General features: G+C 52.4%; 1 protein-coding gene across 1 annotated transcript in view; it reads left to right on the top strand.

The window, feature by feature from the left end:
• Positions 1-10,682: 10,682 nt before the first annotated feature.
• The window catches only part of PNOC (prepronociceptin), a 26,394-nt gene continuing 24,177 nt past the window's right edge, over positions 10,683-12,899 (top strand). Inside the window, exon 1 of the mRNA XM_074536440.1 lies at positions 10,683-10,825. The gene's annotated coding sequence lies outside the window, so the exon portion shown is untranslated. The remainder of the gene's footprint in view (positions 10,826-12,899) is intronic.

Here is a 12,899-nt window from a genome sequence, read left to right as displayed (position 1 = left end):
CCATCGATCCGGGCGGTGCCATCAATCCGGGCGGTGCCATCGATCCAGGCGGCGCCATTGATCCGGAGTGCCACCGATCCAGAAGGTGCCATCGATCCGGGCAATGCCATCGATCCGGGAGGTGCCATCGATCTGGGAGGGGCCATCGATCCGGGCGGCGTCATCGATCCGGGCGGTGCCATCGATCCAGGCAGTGCCATCGATCCAGGCAGTGCCATTGATCCGGGCGGTGCCATCGATCCGGGCAAGGCCATCGATCCGGGCAGTGCCATTGATCCGGGCAGGGCCATCGATCCGGGAGTGCCATCGATCCCGGAGGCGCCATCGATCCGGGCGGCGCCATCGATCCGGGCAGTGCCATCGATCCAGGCGGCGCCATTGATCCGGAGTGCCACCGATCCAGAAGGTGCCATCGATCCGGGCAGTGCCATCGATCCAGGCGGCGCCATTGATCCGGAGTGCCACCGATCCAGAAGGTGCCATCGATCTGGGCAATGCCATCGATCCGGGCAATGCCATCAATCCGGGAGGTGCCATCGATCCGGGAGGTGCCATTGATCAATGTCTTAAGTACTGTGGTAAATGTTATGTGTTGTATTAATTCAAATTAATATTAAGTGTGTTTAAATTATGTGTTTTGTTGTAATTCAAACTAATATTATGTGTGTTAATATAATATCTTTTGTATTAATTCAAATTAATATTGTGTGTGTCAATATTGTGTGTGTTGTGTTAGAAAGTGATGCTGGATTCAGTTTCTTAAGTAGTGTGGTAAATGTTATGTGTTTTGTTAATTCAAATAAATGCTATGTGTGCTAATATTATGTGTGGTAATATTATGTGTGGTGTGTTAATTCAAATAAATATCACGTGTTGTGCTAATTCAAATTAATATTATGTGTTGTGTTAATTCAAATTAATATTATGTGCGTTAATATAATGTGTGTTGTGTTAGAAAGTGATGCTGGATTAATTCTATTAAGTAGTGTGGTCAATAGAGTGTGGTTAATGTTATGTGTTGTGTTAATTCAAATTAATTTTATGTGCGCTAATATTATATCTGTTGTATTACTTCAAATTAATATTACGTGTGTTTATATTATGTGTGTTGTGTTAATTCAAATTAATATAATGTGTGTTGTGTTAGAAAGTGATGCTGGATTCAGTCTATTAAGTCCTGTGGTTAATATTATCTGTTGTATTAATTCAAATTAATATAATGTGTGTTTATATTATGCGTGTTGCATTAATTCAAATTAATATTACATGTTATGTTAATTCAAATTAATGTAATGTGTGTTAATATTATACGTGTTGTATTAATTCAAATTAATATTATGTGTTTTGTTAATTCAAATTAATATTAGGTGTGTTAATATTATATGTGTTATGTTAATTCAAATTAATATTATGTGTGTTAATATTATGTGTTGTGTTAATTCAAATTAATATTGTATGTTGTGTTAATTCAAATTAATTTTATGTGTGTTAATATTGTGTGTGTTGTGTTAGAAAGTGATGCTGGATTCATTCTTTTAAGTCCTGTGGTACATATAGTTTTAGGTTATAAAAATGTTAAAATAGTAACTATACAAGATATATAAGATACATATTTTATATACAAGATACTTATTTTAAAGACAGGACTCACAGTGAGACAGCAGCCACAGGACACCTGGGTCTTTCAGAGATAAAGAATTTATTGCTCTCTTATCAGAAGAAATGAACTTCTTCCCACCTGAAGGCGCTGTCAGGACTCAGAGGAAGAAGCTTAATCTCACCCAATCCACCTCACCTTCCCCATTTCAGCCCCTTTTTCCTATTAGTTAGAAATAATTCCTATTTCTAAACAGGAAATTTCCTATTTCTCCAGCAGCCCCTCAGGCCCAGCTCCCCTCAGGATCTCACCTAATCCCCCTCCCCTTCCCCATCTCAGCCCCTTTTCCCTATTATTTAGAAATCATTCATATTTCTAAATGGGAAATTTCCTATTTCTAAACAGGAAATTTCCCATTTCTCCAGCAGCCCCTCAGGCCCAGCTCCCCTCAGGACCTCACCTAATCCCCATCCCCTTCCCCACCTCAGCCCTTTTCCCACCCCTATCCCCGCTCCCTTCCACCATTCCCTCACTCCCAGCTTTTCCCTGCTCCTTCCCGCAGCCTTCCCCGCCCCGGAGCCTTCTCCACACCCTCAGGCGGAGCGGCTCGGCCGCCTCAGCCCCTTCCGCAGCCCCACCGTGCCCTCAGAGCCGGCACTCGCAGCCGCTCGGGACGGGCCGGTTCCCCTCAGCCCCATTCCCCTCAGCCCCAGCACTCACAGATGCTCGGCCCGGGCCGGTTCCCCTCAGTCGGGGCCGGTTCCCTTCAGTCCCAGCACCCACAGCCGCAGCCGCTCAGGTCGGGCCGGGCCGGTTCCCCTCAGCCCGGTTCCCCTCAGCTCCAGCACTCTCAGCCGCTCGGCCCGGGCCGGTTCCCCTCAGCCCGGTTCCCCTCAGCTCCAGCACTCGCAGCCGGTCGGCCCGGGCCGGTTCCCCTCAGTCCGGGCCGGTTCCCCTCAGCTCTAGGACTCTCAGCCGCTCGGCCCGGGCCGGTTCTCCTCAGCCCGGTTCCCCTCAGCCCCAGCACTCACAGATGCTCGGCCCGGGCCGGTTCCCCTCAGCTCCAGCGCTCTCAGCCGCTCAGCCCGGGCCGGTTCCCTTCAGTCCCAGCACCCACAGCCGCAGCCGCTCAGCCCGGGCCGGTTCCCCTCAGTCCGGTTCCCCCTCAGATCCAGCATTCACAGCTTCTCGGGCTGGGCTGGTTCCCCTTAGCCCGGTTCCCCCCAGTCAGGGCCGGTTCTCCTCAGTCCAGTTCCTCTCAGCCCGGGCTGGTTCCCCTCAGTCCCAGTACTCACAGCCGCAGACGCTCCGGCCGGGCCGGTTCCCCTCGAGCCGGGCCGGTTCTGCCCAGTCCGGTTCCCCTCAGAACCGGGCCGGTTCTCCTCAGTCCGGTCCAGTTCCCCTCGGTCCGGGCCGGCTCCCCTCAGTCCGGTTCCCCTCAGTCCAGCCCGGTTCCCCTCAGTCCGGACCGGCTCCTCTCCGCCTCGGCACTCACAGCCACTCAGCCCGAGCCGGTTCCCCTCGTGCCGGTTCCCCTCAGTCCAAGCACTCACAAGCGCAGACACTTGGGCTGAGCCGGTTCCCCTCAGCCCGGTTCCCCTCAGCCCCAGCACTCACAGATGCTTGGCCCGGGCCGGTTCCCCTCAGTCCGGACCGGTTCCCTTCAGGCCGGTTCCCCTCAGCCCCGGCATTCAGAGCCGCTCGGGCCGGGCTCAGCCCGGTTCCCCTCAGCCCCAGCACTCGGAGCCGCTGGCCTGGCAGCCGCTCGGGCCGGTTCCGGTCTCTCCAGTTCCTCTCGGGCCGGGCCGGTTCCCCTCAGTCTGGGCCGGTTCCGCTCACTCCGAATGCCCTGGGGCCGGGCAGGTTCCGCTCACTCCGGCTCCCCTCGGGCCGGGCCGGGCAGGTTCCGCTCACTCCGGCTCTCCTCGGGCCAGGCCGAACCGGTTCCATTCCCTCCAGTTGCTCTGGGTCGTTGCCCCGCCCCCTCTCACCGGTGCCTCTCACGCCGAGCTCTCCGACGCCGCAATTCCCGCCAAGGCCTCTAACCCCGCCCACAGCCCGCCTCTCAGCCAATCAGCGAGCGCCTCCTCCTCCGCGCTCCGTCAAGAGGCAGTGTTGCGCTTGCGCAATGCTTGAGTTAAGGGAAGAAACTACAACTCCCAGCAGCCTCTGCGGTGGGCGGCGGATGCGCGCTGAGGACAAATCTCGCAAAACGCGGAGTGTGCGGGAGAGCCGGTCTGTGGTTTCTGCGGCTGTCTGTCTGTCCGTCCTTCTGTCACTCTGTCCTTTTGTCCGGCGACGCGAATGGACAAGACAGGGAAATGCGGCCTCTTCCCTGCCTTGGCTCTGCAGCGTCGGTTTATTTAAAAAAAAATGAAATAATTTTATAAATAAATATAACTGTTATAAATATAGACATAACTATAAATATAACTACAAATATAAGGATAAATATAAATATACCTATAAAGGTAAATAACATAGAGATAAATAATATAAATACAAATATAAATTCCCATTTCTAAATTAATATAGTTCTGGCAGATAACCCTGCAGCCCCCCAAGGCATCAAACACCTGGAAAAAAAATCATAAAATCCTGGAATTTTGGGGCATTTGGGGTTGGGAGAGATTAAAGATTAAAGTCCATCTCACTCCAACCCCATCACTTTCCATTATCCCAAAATTTGGGATCCCCCCCCATTTCCAGCCCTGGGGAATTTCCAGCTCTTCTCTGAATTCCCAGGATTTTAGGGCAGTGTAAATGTGATTTTTTTTTTCTCCATCCAGTTTCCTATTTCCCGAAATTTTATATCCTTTAAAGGAGCGGGGTCTCCACCACACCTGCAAAAATCAATAAAAAACCCAATTTTTAATTTTAATGCCTCAATTTTCCCAGAAATCGTAGGAATTTTCTGATATTCCATTTGCAGCCATGCCTGGAATATTTTTTCCCCCTCTCTGGGCTAAAATCATCCACAATTTGGGCAAAAATAAGAATTAATTCCGATTAAAATGCTAATTAATTTGGTTTAAATTATAATTAAACTCGGTTTATAAATCAGGTTAAAATTTTTGTTCTCACAAAGCACCAAAAAATTCCGGGTTTGGGGATTTTGTGGGGAGGAATTACATTTTTTTTCTTGTTTTTTATGGATTGATGGAAGTCTTTCCTTAAATCCCGTCCCTTCTTCCCGGTGTGATCCCAGAGGGATCCAAGGATGGATCCTGGGGTCCTTTGGAGCTGAATCCCTCGGGATTCGTGTGCAGGAAAATCCCAATCCAGGAGATCCCAAAATCCCGGAATGGTTTGGGATGGGATCCATGGAGCTTCCATCCCATCCCAGCTCCTCTCTGGGAAGGAATTTCGGGAATTCCCTGGGAATTGGGGACTCCAGGCAGGGTCTCCCTTCCCTTTTCCATCCCAAATCCCATCAAAATCCACCTGGGGATGGATCCTGAGTTGTCCTGGATCCCAGAATCCCGGAATGGTTTGGGATGGGATCCATGGAGCTTCCATCCCGTCCCATTCCAATCCCAGGGCGATCCAAACCCATGGGACCATTCCCACTTCCCAATTCCTGATTCCCAACCCCCTGTTCTGAATTCCCAGGGTCCAATTCCCAGTTCCTTACTCCCAATTCCCCATTCCCAGTTCCCAATTCTCTATTTCCCTATTCCCAATTCCCCATTCCCAATTCCCTATTTCCAAATCCCAGTTTCCTATTCCTGATTCCCAATTCCCCATTCCCATTTCCCTGTTCCCAAATCCCAATTTCCTATTCCTGATTCCCAATTCCCCATTCCCAATTCCTTACTCCCAATTCCCAATTCCCCATTCCCATTTCCCTGTTCCCTGTTCCCCATTCCCCATTCCCAATTCCCTCTTCCCAGTTCCCAATTCCCCATTCCCCATTCCTATTCCCAATTCCCAAATCCCCAATCCCCTATTTCCAATTCCCAATTCCCAGTTCCTCATTCCCCATTACCAATTTCCTATTCCTGATTCTCAATGCCCAATTCCGTATTCCCAAATCCCCATTCCCAATTCCCAAATCCCAAATCCCCATTCCCAAATCCAAAATCCAAAATCCCCATTCCCTATTGCCAATTCCCAGTTCCAAAATCCCAAATCTCCATTCCCAATTCCCTATTCCAAATTCTCAGTTCCCTATTCCTGATTCCCCATTCCCCATTCCCCATTCCCCATTCCCCATTCCCAATTCCCTCTTCCCAATTCCCCATTCCCAATTCCCAATTCCCCATTCCCCATTCCCATTCCCAATTCCCCATTCCCCATTCCCCATTCCCAATTCCCAGTTCCCCATTCCCAGTTCCCAATTCCCAGTTCCCAGTTCCCAATTCCCCATTCCCAGTTCCCAATTCCCAGTTCCCTGTTCCCAATTCCCCATTCCCAATTCCCAATTCCCAATTCCCAGTTCCCAGTTCCCCATTCCCCATTCCCAATTCCCCATTCCCCATTCCCATTCCCAATTCCCAATTCCCTCTTCCCAATTCCCCATTCCCCATTCCCAATTCCCCATTCCCAATTCCCCACTCCCAATTCCCCATTCTCCATTCCCAGTTCCCAATTCCCTATTCCCAATTCTCAATTCTCCGTTCCCAATTCCCCATTCCCAATTCCCCATTCCCAATTCCCCATTCCCCATTCCCAATTCCCCATTCCCCATTCCCCATTCCGTATTCCCAAATCCCAATTCCCCATTCCCCATTCCGTATTCCCAAATCCCAATTCCCCATTCCCCGTTCCAAATCCCCATCCCCCATTCCCATTCGCAATCCAAATTCCCAATTCCCAATTCCCCATTCCCTATTCCAAATTCCCCATTCCCAATTCCCAATTCCCCATTCCCAATTCCCAATTCCCAGAGCCAGAGCGGGCAGATCGCAGTTTCCACCTCGTTCCGGGCTCCACAGATTTGGGATTCGGGATGTGGAGTTTGGGATGCAGGGAGGATGCGGGATGTGAAGGTTGGGATTTGGGATTTTGGGATGAGGCATTTGGGGAGAATGCAGGGTGTGGGATTTGGGATGAGGGATGCAGGGAGGATGCGGGATTTGAGGAGGATGTGGGATGTAGGATTTGGGATGCAGGACGTGGGATTTGGGATGAGGGATGCAGGATGAGGGATGTTGGATGTGGGATTTGGGAAAGGGGATGGAAGGAGGATGCGGGATGTGGGGTTTGGGATGCAGCATGGGGAGTTTGGGATGAGGGATGCAGGGAGGATGTGGGATTTGGGATGCGGGATGCGGGGTGTGGGATGAGGGATGTGGGATTTGGGATGAGGGATGTGGGGTTTGGGATGTGGGGATTGGGATGTGGGATGAGGGGTTCGGGATGAGGGATGTGGAGTTTGGGATGCAGGGAGGATGCGGGATGTGGGGTTTGGGATTTTGGGATGAGGCATGTGGGGAGAATGCAGGATGTGGGGTTTGGGATGAGGGATGCAGGCAGGATGCGGGATTTGAGGAGGATGTGGGATGTGAGGAGGATGCAGGATGTGGGATTTGGGATGCAGGACGTGGGATTTGGGATGAGGGATGCAGGGAGGATACAGGATGAGGGATGTTGGATGTGGGATTTGGGAAAGGGGATGGAAGGAGGATGCGGGATGTGGGGTTTGGGATGAGGGATGGGGGTTTGGGATGTGGGATTTGGGGTTTGGGATGCGGGATGAGGGATGAGGGATGCAGGGTGTGGGGGTTTGGGATGAGGGACGAGAGATTTGGGATGAGGGATGCAGGATGCAGGGAAATGTGGGATGTGGGATTTGGGATGCGGGATGTGGGATTTGCCATGAGGGATGTGGGGAGGATGTGGGACATGGGATGAGGGATGTGGGATGTGGGATTTGGGAAAGGGGATGGAAGGAGGATGCAGGATGTGGGGTTTGGGATGAGGGATGCAGGGAAGATGTGGGATGTGGGGTTTGGGATGCGGGATGTGGGATTTGCCATGAGGGATGCGGGACATGGGATGAGGGATGTGGGATGTGGGGTTTGGAGTGAGGGATTTGGGATGCGGGATGTGAAGAGGATGTGGGGAGGATGTGGGATGCGGGGTTTGGGATGTGGGAAGGATGTGGGATGCAGGGTTTGGGATGAGGGATGGAGGGAGGATGTGGGATGCAGGATTTGGGATGTGGGAAGGATGTGGGATGTGGGGTTTGGGATGAGGGATGGAGGGAGGATGTGGGATGTGGGATTTGGGATGTGGGAAGGATGTGGGATGCGGGGTTTGGGATGTGGGAAGGATGTGGGATGTGGGATGCGGGATTTGGGATGTGGGATGCGGGGTTTGGGATGTGGAGAGGGTGTGGGATGCGGAATTTGGGATGAGGGCCTCAGGGAGGATGCGGGATGTGGGCTGTGGGGTGTGGGAAGGATGCGGGATTCAGGGGAGATGTGGGATGTTGGATAAGGGGGGTAGGATGAGGGATGTGGGGAAAATGCAGGATGAGAGATGCGGGATGTGTGGGGAAGATGTGGGATGTGGGATGCAAGGTGCGGGGTGTGGGATGTGGGATGTCGGGTGTGGGATGCAGGAAGGGTGTGGGATGTGGGAAAATGTGGGAAAATGTGGGATGTGGGATTTGGGATTTTGGGGAGGATGCGGGATGTGTGTGCAGGATGCAGGGATGTGGGATGAGGGGACAGAAGAACCTGGAATGTGGGACGAAGGATGAGGGATAAGGGGTACGGGAAGGATGTGGGATGCAGGAAAGATGCAGGATGTGGGATGAGGGATGTGGGGAGGATGTGGGATGTGGGATGTGGGGGTTTGGATGTGGGATATGTGGGGTTTGGGATGTGGGATATGGGACGTGGGGATGATGCTGGATGTGGGATGTGGGGTACGGGATGAGGGATGTGGGGTTTGGGATGAAGGATTTGGGATGTGGGGATGTGATGAGGATGTGGGATGTGGGGATGTGGGGATGTGGGATTTTGGATGAGGGATGCAGGGACAACGTGGGATGTGGCGTTTGGGAGGTGGGATATGGGATGCGGGATGCGGGATGTGGGATTTGGGATGAGGGATGTGGGATTTGGGATGAGGGATGTGGGGAGGATGCGGGATGTGTGTGCAGGATGAGGGATGTGGGATGAGGGGACGGAAGAACCTGGAATGTGGGATGAAGGATGAGGGATAAGGGGTACGGGAAGGATGCGGGATGCAGGAAAGATGCAGGATGTGGGATGAGGGATGTGGGGAGGATGTGGGATGTGGGATTTGGGATGTGGGATGAGGGATGTGGGAAGGATGTGGGATTTGGGATGTGGGATGAGGGATGTGATGAGGATGTGGGATGTGGGGATGTGGGATGTGGGATTTTGGATGAGGGATGCAGGGACGATGTGGGATGTGGCATTTGGGGGGTGGGATATGGGATGCGGGATGACGGATGAGGGATATGGATGCGGGGAAGATGTGGGGTACAGGATGTGGGGTGCGGGATGAGGGATGAGGGATGAGGGGTGCAGGATGTGCAGTGCAGGATGCCGGATTTTGGATGCGGGATGTGGGATGTGGGGAAGATGCGGGATGTAGGATGAGGGATGTGGGGTGCAGGATTTGGGGAGGGTGCGGGATGTGGGGTGCGCGGATGATGTGGGATGAGGGATGAGGGATGAAGGATACAGGATGTGAGGGAAAAGCAGGATGAAGGATGAGGGATGAGGGACATGGGGAGCGTGAGGGATGAGGGATGTGGGGAAGATGCAAGGTGCCGGATGCGGGGTGAGGGATGTGGGATGAAGATGCGGGATCAGGGATGAAGGATGCGGGATGAGGGATGGATGCGGGATGAGGGATGGATGCGGGATGAGGGATGAAGGATGCAGAGCATGAGGAAGATGCGGGATGAGGGATGAGGGATGAAGGATGCGGGATGAGGGATGGATGCGGGATGAGGGATGGATGCAGGATGAGGGATGGATGCGGGATGAGGGGTGGATGTGGGATGAGGGATGGATGTGGGATGAGGGATGGATGCGGGATGAGGGATGGATGTGGGATGAGGGATGAAGGATGCGGGATGAGGGTGAAGGATGCAGGATGAGGGATGAAGGATGCGGGATGAGGGATGGATGCGGGGTGAAGGATGGATGCGGGATGAGGATGAAGGATGCGGAGCATGAGGAAGATGCGGGGTGCGGGGTGCGGGGTGCGGGCAACCCGCGGGAATGGGCCCTCCCCGGCCGGTTCCGCCCCGGGGCTGGGCTCAGCCCGGTCTGTCTGTCTGTCTGTGTGTCTGTCGGTCTGTCCCTCCCGGTCCCGGGAGTGGGCTCAACCCGTTCTGTCTGTCCGTCTGTCTGTCCCTGCCCGGCGGTGTTCTCAGCCCTGTCCGTCCGTCTGTCTGTCCAGGCCCCGGGGGTGTTCTCAGCCCTGTCTGTCCGTCTGTCTGTCCCGGCCCCGGGGGTGTTCTCAGCCCTGTCTGTCTGTCTGTCCGTCTGTCTGTCCCGGCCCGTGGGTGTTCTCAGCCCTGTCTGTCCGTCCGTCTGTCCCGGCCCGGGGGTGTTCTCAGCCCTGTCCGTCTGTCTGTCTGTCTGTCCCGGCCCCGGGGGTGTTCTCAGCCCTGTCTGTCTGTCTGTCCGTCTGTCTGTCCCGGCCCCGGGGGTGTTCTCAGCCCGTTCTGTCCGTCCGTCTGTCTGTCAGTCTATCGGTTTCAGGAGTGTTCTCAGCCCGTTCTCTCTGTCCGTCTGTCTGTCTGTCCCGGCCCGGGGGTGGTCTCAGCCCTGTCCGTCCGTCTGTCCCGGCCCCGGGGTGTTCTCAGCCCTGTCCGTCTGTCTGTCCCGGCCCCGTGGGTGTTCTCAGCCCGTTCTGTCTGTCTGTCTGTCCCGGCCCGTGGGTGTTCTCAGCCCTGTCTGTCCGTCTGTCTGTCTGTCCCGGCCCCGGGGGTGTTCTCAGTCCTGTCTGTCCGTCTGTCTGTCTGTCCCGGCCCGTGGGTGTTCTCAGCCCTGTCTGTCTGTCTGTCCCGGCCCGGGGGTGTTCTCAGCCCTGTCTGTCTGTCTGTCCCGGCCTCGGGGGTGTTCTCAGCCCTGTCTGTCCGTCTGTCTGTCCCGGCCCGTGGGTGGGTGGGCTCACCGGCGCACGTGGCCGGGGCGGGGGTTGCGATCGGGGCCATAAAACGGCGGCGGCTCCGCCGGAGCGGGGCCAGAGCGGGAACGGAGCCGGAGCCGCCGGTTCGGGAGCGCAGCTCAGGTAGGAACCCTCAATAATTCCATTTTTTATTAATTAATCCCCCACCTTTTCCAGCCTTTTTTTCCCCTTTTCATCCACACCCGAACCCCCCGAGGGTCCCCCCTGAATTTTTGCTCCGGGCTCAGCCAAAGTTTCGCTTTTCAGCCCCAAAATCCGCGAGCGGAGCCGCGGGGATGCAACAAGAGGCGCCGTGGCCTGGGATGCTGCCCCGGGATCTGCGGGGAAATTTGAGATTTTTTGGGGGATTATTTTTCAGGGAAAAAAATTTTTAGGGAAAATGTTATGTTTTATTTTTTGGGGTTTTTTTCAGGGGAAAAAATAGGGGAAAAAAAAGAGAAAAAAATTTTAGGGAAAATTTTATGGGGTTTTTTTGAGGAGGGGGTTTAGGAAAAAAAATGGGGAAAAAATTTTTTAGGGAAAATTTGTCTTCTTTTTTTTGAGGGGGGTTTAGGGAAAAAAACCCCATTTTGAGGGGTTTAGGGGAAAAAAAAAGGGAAAAAATTTTTAGGGAAAATATTATGTTTTATTTTTTTGGGGTTTTTTTTTAGGGAATAAGCCACGCCAGGATTTTGCCCATCCCGTCAAAATGGGATGGGCATTTCCCCTTTTTTTCCCCCCTTTTTTCCCCCCTTTTTTCCCCCCTTTTTTCCCCCCTTTTTTCCCCCTTTTTTCCCCCTTTTCCCTTTTTTTCCCCTTTTTCCCCCTTTTTCCCCCTTTTTCCCCCTTTTTTTCCCTTTTTTTTCCCTTTTTTTCCCTTTTTTCCCCTTTTTTTCCCCTTTTTTTCCCCTTTTTTTCCCTTTTTTTCCCCTTTTTTTCCCCTTTTTTTCCCCTTTTTTTCCCCTTTTTTTTCCCCTTTTTTTCCCCTTTTTTTCCTTTTTTCCTCCTTTTTCCCCCCTTTTTTCCCCCCTTTTCCCCTTTTTTCCCCCTTCCCCCCCTTTTTCCCCCTTTTTCCCCCTTTTTCCCCTTTTCCCCTTTTCCCCCTTTTTTCCCCTTTTTTTCCCCTTCCCCCCTTTTTCCCCCTTTTTTCCCCCTTTTTCCCCCTTTTTCCCCCTTTCCCCCCCCCCCTTTCCCCCCCCCCTTTTCCCCCCCCTTTTCCCCCCCCCTTTCCCCCCCCTTTTTCCCCCCTTTTTTCCCCCCTTTTTTCCCCCCCTTTTCCCCCTTTTTTTTTCCCTTTTTTTCCCCCTTTTTTTTTCCCTTTTTTTCCCTTTTTTTTCCCCCTTTTTTTCCCCTTTTTTTCCCCTTTTTTCCCCTTTTTTTCCCTTTTTTCCCCTTTTTTTCCCCTTTACCTTTCCCTTCCATCCACGACTTCCTTGGGATATTCCCCACCAATTCCACCCCAAAAAATCACAATAAAAAAGGACGAACCTGATGTGTTTTTTTTTAAATTTTCCCTTTTTTATTATTATTTTTGGGCCCTTTTTGTCGCTTCATACCCCCCTAAAAACGCTTCATACCCCCCTAAAAAAATCAACAAACGATGAGGAGGCGACGAATTGGGGGAGAAAAATGAAAATTTGTTATTCCCGATTTTTTTTTCCAGCTTTTTCCCCGCTCCCCATCTGCCTTTCCAGTCACAGCGCGCCGCCTCATTTGGGCCAATTATGGCCAATTACCTGATTGAGGGGCACCGCCAAAAGGCAGCGCTGATTTTTATTCCGCCGAGAATAAAAAAATCCGTAACCACCAAACCCTCCCCTCTTTCCATCCTTCCCCAAATCCCGCTGGTTTTCCATGAAAATCCCCCCCCAAAAAAAAAAATCCGCCGGGATTTGGGGGGAGCCACAAAGGGGTTTGGGGGTGATAATGGGGGACGCTTTTGGGTAATAATTTGATTTTTTTAAAAATTAAAATAAAGGTTTTTGCTCCTTCTCGGTCGCTTCTGGATCGGGCCTTGGCTGGAAAAAATAGGGGAAAAAAAAAATTGGGATTTTGGGGTGGTTTGGACCCCAAATCGGAGCTGGTTTTTGGGGTGTTGGGGGTTATCCCAAATCCCAGAAAATCCCATGGGAAGAGGGGCTGGAATGGCCTCAAATGGAGCGGAAAATAAATAAAATCCCATCGCAGGCAGCACCTG

The sequence above is a fragment of the Zonotrichia albicollis genome, chromosome 3 (assembly GCF_047830755.1).
Source record: "Zonotrichia albicollis isolate bZonAlb1 chromosome 3, bZonAlb1.hap1, whole genome shotgun sequence".
NCBI classification, from domain to species: Eukaryota; Metazoa; Chordata; class Aves; order Passeriformes; family Passerellidae; genus Zonotrichia; species Zonotrichia albicollis.
This window is presented reverse-complemented; position numbering and strand designations above follow the sequence as displayed.